This window comes from Castor canadensis, chromosome 16 (genome assembly GCF_047511655.1).
Source record: "Castor canadensis chromosome 16, mCasCan1.hap1v2, whole genome shotgun sequence".
Taxonomy (NCBI): Eukaryota; Metazoa; Chordata; class Mammalia; order Rodentia; family Castoridae; genus Castor; species Castor canadensis.
The window spans coordinates 56543721-56551484 of NC_133401.1; the positions used below are offsets into that span (position 1 = coordinate 56543721).

The following is a 7764-nucleotide window of genomic DNA, read 5'->3' on the forward strand; positions in this document are numbered from 1 at the left end:
TGCAATCACTACTATCTGCCAATATTGTGCCAGGCACCTTGTATGTATAGAAGGGGTATTATTAACCCCCCTTTTATTTTTGCAGAAGACAAAACTGAGGCTGAGAGAGGTTGTTCAGGACTCTTTCAGTGATAGAAATCCTGGCTTAAACAAGAATATATGTTCACTTAAGTATTTAAAAAGTCTAAGAGAGGTTGGTCTTCAGTTATCGATGGATAGAGGATCCAGCCAAAAGGTGTCATGACTGTCCATCTCTTGTTTTGGCTTTCCTCTATGTTGCCATCTCCCCTACACTCAAGATAGGCTCTCCTTCTTGGTTACAGGTGGTGACCACAAACTCCTGGTCTCATGCTTCTGGCCTAGCAATCCTAGTGGATAGAGAGTTTCTGGTCCTTAATAGTTCCAGCAAAAGTACCAGGACTAGCACCCACTAGCCTAGCATCTCCAAAGCAAGCCCTGTGACCAGGGAGGTAGGACATGCACATCATTGGAGAGCTTGCAGCTGAATCTTGGGGAAACACAACACTGACCTCACACTGAGAGGCAGAGCATATGGTTCTTGACTATATGCCAAATCTGCATGAACATGAACTTCTGTTCTTGCAAGGAGAAAGGTAGTTCATTGGAGAATGTAGAATTTGAGCGCTATATCAACCAGAAATTTGGGGTTGTAAATGACAGAGATTCCATTCACTTTGCCTTAAGCAGAAATATGAGATTTTTTTTAAATGTAACTGAAAAAACTAGGGAGAGATGGAACTTCAGGCACAGGTTGATCCATGGGCATGAATACTGTCTCTCAGTTGTCCTCTCTTCTGTTGACTCCATTCTAAGGTAGGATTTCCTCTCAGTGTGGCAAGATTGCTTCCAGCTGCTGGAAGCCTATGTTCTACTAGTTTAGCCATCTCAGAACACTTAATTTTTCTAAGAATTCCAACAAACTCCCCAAATTTTAGTCTTATTGTCCACCTCAAATCATGTGCCAATTCTAGTGCTCAGGAGTACATTGATTGTCTCTCAAGTCAGAGACACCAAGTGGGGTCATCTTTGCCAGAACTACATAGCATAGATTAAGAGAGGTGAAAGTGTTTACCAGTATAAAATCAGGTGTTGCTACCCACAAAGGAGTATAAGATCTTAGACAAGGAATAGTTGATGGCTGCGGTGGTTATCTATTGTGCTTAACAAACCACTCAGAATGTACACCTTAGTGCAGGATTCTGTGGTTGGCCATTTGAGTTCATTCATGCCTCTGTGAGCAGATTCTGGGTCACCTTGGGCTGACTGGCCGAGGGCCCTCAGCTAGGATGGCTCTTCTCTGGGTCATAAGCTTTCCCAACCTCTCATTTCATTCAAAAGGTGGCATAAGTTTTCCAAGAGAAATAAAAGAATTCAAGGACTTTACATACCTCTGTTTGCATTATCCCACTGGCCAAAGCAAGTCACATGACAAAACCCAGAGTCAGAATTTGAAGGCACTCACAGTCACACAGCAAGTGGGCCACTGGACTCAGGAAAGGAAGAATTTGTGGCTCTTTGCAATCTGTCACTATGGCTTTTTAAGCAGCACTACAATAATGTCTAGCACACAGCAAACACGCCAGTCAATAAAATCTTGCCACACAAGTGACAGGTTAGGAGGGAGTAAGAGCAAGGGAGGTCATCAAGGCAGAGGAAACTGTACCAGTCAAGGCTCAATAGGAAATTTGGGTTTATTTGTATGCTAGTGAGTTTTCATGCTGTGTGTAAAACACAGAGTAGAGGAAGCACCAGACAAATTCTGCTTACTTTGCTTGTATGCAGCTACCCTACTCATGACACCTAGGAACAGCTGGCTGTTAGTCCTGACACTCCCAGATGTTTCTTGAGGGATCTTGAGTGCATTACACTCCTTTTGGAATAAGGGTTTGGCTTTAAGTTCCCATTTATAGCTCTGTAGATGCAAACATCCTTTCACAACTGACTTCTGCTCTTTGCCGGCCCTCTCTCACGATGTGAGGAAGTGGTTTGTTCTGCAAGCTGCCCAGAAAATGCCAACGTCTGAGGTGTCATTTCTTTGTGCAGAACCTCTTTAAGCTCAGTCACAAGTCCAGAGGCTTTGGACATAGCTGAGAAGGATCACTTCTGTGCCCGAATATGTGCCTTGCTTCTTAATAGGAGTACTTTGCAGTGTCAGCTTCTTTGTTGGTATATTTGTATGTTGTATTTTAGCAAATGAAACAAATGTTCACAAAACAACAAACCCACAGGCCACCTGGTCACATGGTTGTTTTTTGAGGAACAATAAGCATTATATTCACACACCCAAATATATCCCATAACAATCCTCATGACCCTGCAGAGTTAACTGTGAATATGCTCCATCCAAGATCAGCTCACTGAGGTCAGAGGTGGCACCTCAGGTCTCAAGGCAGCTTGTAGGTGTCTGAATTGCTCAATCACTCATTCGTACACAGTTTTTACCTATCTTTTGGGATGGAAGGCAAGAATTATAACATAGCATGGGGCCCTGCTCTAAGAACTTAATTCATTTTAATTCATTCAGTCTTCCCAAGAACCTTTGAAGAAATTGAGGAACACCTGCTAAAGATCACATAGGTTAATGGGAATGCCTCCTTCATGATTAAATGCTCAAACTTATCACAAAATCTACAAATAAAAATAATTGAAACTGAAAATGTTTAATAAAATAAGTTTAAGCAAATGGAGACTAATAGATCTTACTGGAAAGAACAGGGATCAACTGGAGCATTACCTTTGCCTCAGAACTTCAAGACCCCAGCAATGGAGAAGTGCTGTCTCCCTACTCCAGGATCCCTCTGGAGATGTTCCATACCTATTCCTATGACGTCATGCTCATCACCCTTTCTGTTTATGTCTTCCTCTGTAGAAGTGAGATTTCAGCTCTAGTGCAATGGCTAACACACAACAGATACTTGACACTTGGCTGAAGACCCAAACCTATAAAGATCCTGTATTAGTTAACTGTATGTTACTACATTGAAATACCTAAGGTAGCTAACTTTAAAAGAGAAAAGGTTTATTGTAGTTCACCTTTTGGAAACTCAAGGGCCTGATGCATTGACTTGGTTCTGGGAAAGGTCCTCTCAGCTGCAGTCACATCGTGGCAGAGAGAGAAAGAGAGAGACAGATCCCACAATTCCTGCTGAGGGGCTTGCCCTCAATGACCTAAGAGCCTCCCAGTAGCACCACCCTAGAAACCAAGCCAATAGTCACAATGGAAAGCTAGGGGCCACAATCAAACAATTAAACTACATCCAAACCATAGAAGGTCCCTAAATTCTAGCAAGAGCCCATAATTGAAAGGATTATGAGCAAGACATTGCCTGCTCTGTGCTCCTGTCACCCCATAAAGGAAAACTTTAGACAGTCACCACTGTTTAGTTGCCTGAACAGCAGTAAACTCAGAAAATTTGCACCTGTGAAATTCTGAACTCAGAACCTGAGGCCTGGGAAGGCATGCTTGCTCAACTTGTCACTGGTAGCTAGTGAGGAGAACCCCAAAAGAAAGGCATTCTCAACTTGGCCCTTTAGATTCTTGTCTGCAAACACCAAACAAGAATTTTCAGGCAGAGACATAGGGCAAGAGACAAACAGATTTATTTAGCAAGTAAAGCAAAAGAACAGATGTGCCTTATAGGAAAGGCATGGGTGTATAGAAAGAACAGTACTCACACAGACATGGGTGCTAGCCCATGAAAAGAGGCAGTTGTGCATTCTAGTGTTAGGGGTACTTTGTACCAAGTAAAAACAGGGCAGGGGTGAGAGGTGTGCATAATTAAACAGAACCTGGCAAAGTGTGACCTGGTTCGTCATTATCTCAGTTCTGGTTCTCTGAGGGGTTCCAGAGAAGTTATTATGACTGTTTTCATTTGAGAGGAGTATCCTGCTCCAGGGTACAAAGTCATCATCATAGGTAATTGTCCTTATCTGAGGATGATCTGTCCTAATAAAGGCTCTACTGTTCCTTCAGGGACTAGTTTTGGTCCCTTGTCTGTAGAGACATTACCAATCAGTCTTGTCATTCCTGGTATCCAGGGTGACTGCAGGAGACAGACCCAAAGCAAAGGAGACAGATGCAAAATGCAGGCAGGGATGTCAGGTTTTTAATCCTACTTTTAGTTAACTTGTAGGTCCAAGCAAGGAGTCAGGGCCTTTTAGCAAAAGCAGTTTCTAAGTACTTGTTATAAGCTGCACGCCGAAATGAGTCTTCCCAGCCACTGTCCACCATCAGTGCACGGAAGTGAAACCCCTCCCTTGGTGCCCATGCTGAGGTTCTGTGGCTACCATATGCCACAGGGAGATGGGACTGGGTTTGTGCTGGTACTTCCCTGAATTGCTGCATCATCCAGAAGCTTCCGGGTGGCAGCTGATATCATTAGCTGCCATGGTGGACTACACAGTGTCCCTTGTTCCAGGCACCCAGCTAGCTTTATTGGGGAAGGAATGGTGAGGTCTGCCTTCCTTCTGCTGTGTGTCTTGGCCAGGAACACTAAGAAGGTTGGAGGGTGGGAGAGTAATTAGTGGCACTTGGCTTGCAACTGATCATATCCCTGACACTGTGGGGACTGGTTGGGTGGATGGGGCAACCATCTGGATTTCTAATCCTCTCATCTGAGGTCTGCTAAGCAAACAACTCAACAAGTCACAGTTCCTTTCTCTGCGACCTAGGGCAAGTTACTGGATTTCTTTCCCTCAGCCACAGTTTCTCATTAGAAAAAAAGAAAGAAGGGCAAGGGAAAAGAATAGGCACCTGGAAAGGTTGTTTGAAGATTCCAAGATGAAATGCCTAGATGCCTGAACTCCTGACTACCTGTTTCCTCTGCAGTCACTGGTCCCAGGTCACTCATCTAGAAAGAGCCCCTCAGCCTCTTCCTAGCACACCTAACTAGTCTATTTTCTATATAACATAGTCTGTTTAAGTTCTTACTCAATTATTTGTTTGTAAGATTTTTTTTTCTTTTTTCTTTTGGCAATACTAGGGTTTGAACTCAGCTCTCTATCACTTGAGCTATGCCTGAAGCCCTTTTTGTGTTGGTTATTTTTTAGATGGGTTCCCACATTTATGCTCAGGCCAGCCTGAATCACTATCTTCCTATTTGTGCTATCCCCCCTCTCATAGCTGGAAAGACACTGTGTGTACAACTGCACCCAGCCATTGGTTATGATGGAGTCTACCAAACCTTTTGCTTGGGCTGTCCTCAAACCACAATTCTCCTGATGTCTGCCTCCCTAATAGCTGGGATTTCAGGCTTGAGCCACTGTACTTAACGGCTTTAGTTATTTTTGGGATAGGGCCTCACATTTTTGCAAGGGCCAACCTGACCGTGATCCTCTTATTTACACTTCCCATATAACTGGAATGACAGGCCTGTGCCACCAAGCCCTGCTTATTTATTGAGATGGGAGTCTCACTTTTTGCCTAGTCTAACCTTAAACTGCTATCCTCCTGATCTCTGCCTCCCTAGTAGCTGGGTTTAAAGGAATGAGCCCCTGTGCCCAGTCTAAGATTTATATTTTTAAATATGTGTTTAAAAATCCTAATTAACTTAATTAATTCACTGTTAAGTTATATGTCTCCCTCCCACAAGAACCTAAGCTCAGTAGGGATACAGACCTTGCCAGTCTTGGTCCCGGCTATTCTCCTAGCACTTTGGTCAATGCCTCACATATAGTAGGCATTTGAAAAAATAATGGATGCATGGATGAATAAGTGAATATTAGATAAGTATTAGATCATATAAACTCTAAAATGCTCTTTAGAAGTTATAGGTTATTATAACTATTAAAGCCAGGCCAGAGGCTGAAAGTAACATGGGTCCTTAAGAGTTGAGGTGTTAGCTAGCATTTGTTGCCCTTAATGCAGAGAAACTAAAGCAGATACCTTAAAGCAACTGAGGCCAATAGGAAAAGGAGACCAGGAACTAGAGAAAAGGTTAGATTAAAAAGAATTAACCTAGAAGGTAACACCCACGCACAGGAAATCAATGTGAGTCAATGCCCTGTATAGCTATCCTTATCTCAACCAGCAAAACCCCTTGTTCCTTCCTATTATTGCTTATACTCTCTCTACAACAAAATTAGAGATAAGGGCAAAATAGTTTCTGCTGGGTATTGAGGGGGGGAGCGGGAGGGGGTGGAGTGGGTGGTAAGGGAGGGGGTGGGGGCAGGGGGGAGAAATAAACCAAGCCTTGTATGCACATATGAATAATAAAAGAAAAAAAAAAAAAAAAGAGTTGAGGTGTCCAAGGAACAAGAAGAGTCTACCAAGAAGATTCGTGGGGGACAATGCCGAATAATCCCCAGCTATAGTGCATAGAGCTTCACTTCATCATCACTGTCAACACAGCTACCACGTATTGAATGCGGTGTACCTTGCACTGCATTAAGAGAGAGTGAAACCAAGACACTGGCTCACTCTTAATGTTATCTATACATGCATATGCATTTATACGTGTAAGTACACAAACCTGCACGTACGAAATTACATCCTCCAGAGAAGAACTGGAGACAGACATTGAGGTGCATATAGTTTATCTGGCAGGTGACACTGAGAAGTGATGGTAAAAAAGAGGGACAGCCATTGCAGTACATTTAGCACCACAGAGACAGCACCGGGGCAAGTGAGAGCTGGATAAGCACTGGGCAACTCTGTGCCTCACTGAGGGAAAAAAAACTTAAGATGGGCAAAGGAGATCCTAAGACGATGAGAGGCAAGATTTCATCACATGCATTCTTCGTGCAAACTTGCTGGGAGAAGCACAAGAAAAAGCACCCTGATGCTTCGGTCATGTTCTCAGAGTTTTCTACAGAGTGCTCAGAGAAGTGGAAGACCATGTCCGCCGAAGAGAAGGGAAAATTTGAAGACATGGCAAAGGCACACAAGGCTCATTATGAAAGATAAATGAAAACTTAACATTCCTCCTAAAGGGAAGAGAGAAAAGAAGCCCAATGCACCCAAGAGGCCTCCTTCAGCTTTCTTCTTGCTCTGTTTTGAGTATTGCCCCAAAATCAAAGGAGAACATCCAGCCTATCCATTGGTAGTGTTGCAAAGAAGCTGGGAGTGGTGCAGAACAATTCTGCTGCAGACAACAAGCAGTCTTATGCAAAGAAGTCGACCAAGCTGAAGGGAAAGTACAAAAAGGACACTGCTGCTTAGCGAGCTAAAGGAAAACCCTAGGCAGTGCAAAAGGGAGTTCTCAAGGCTGAAAAAAGCAAGAAAAAGTAGGAAGAGGAGGCAGACAAAGAAGATGAAGAGGAAGATAATGATGATGAATAAGTTGGTTCTAGTGCAGTTTTTTGTTTATAAAGCATTTACTGCCCCCCACCCTAACACAACTCACTCTTTTTAAAGAAAAAAAGAGTTGAAATGTAAGGCTGTGTAAGATTTGTTTTTAAACTGTACAGTGTCTTTTTTGTGTAGTTAAAACACTACTGAATGTGTCTTTAGATAGCCCTGTCCTGGTGGTATTTTCAATAGCCACTAACCTTGCCTGGTACAGTATGGGAGTTGTAAATTGGCATGGAAATTTAAAGCAGGTTCTTGTTGGTGCACAACACAAATTAGTTATATATGGGGATGGTAGTTTTTTCATTTTCAGTTGTCTCTGATGCAGCTTATATGAAATAATTGTTATTCTGTTAATTGAATACCACTGTAATTTCAATTTAAAAAAAAAGTTAGAGCTGTTTTGTTGACATTCTGAATGCTTCTAAGTAAATACAATTTAAAAAAAGAAAAAT

The 7764-nt window shown here is 42.7% G+C and overlaps 1 pseudogene; it reads left to right on the forward strand.

Moving 5' to 3' along the window:
• Nucleotides 1–6291: 6291 nt before the first annotated feature.
• On the forward strand, nucleotides 6292–7300 carry LOC109690281 (high mobility group protein B1 pseudogene; annotated as a pseudogene).
• The last annotated feature ends 464 nt before the right edge of the window (nucleotides 7301–7764 follow it).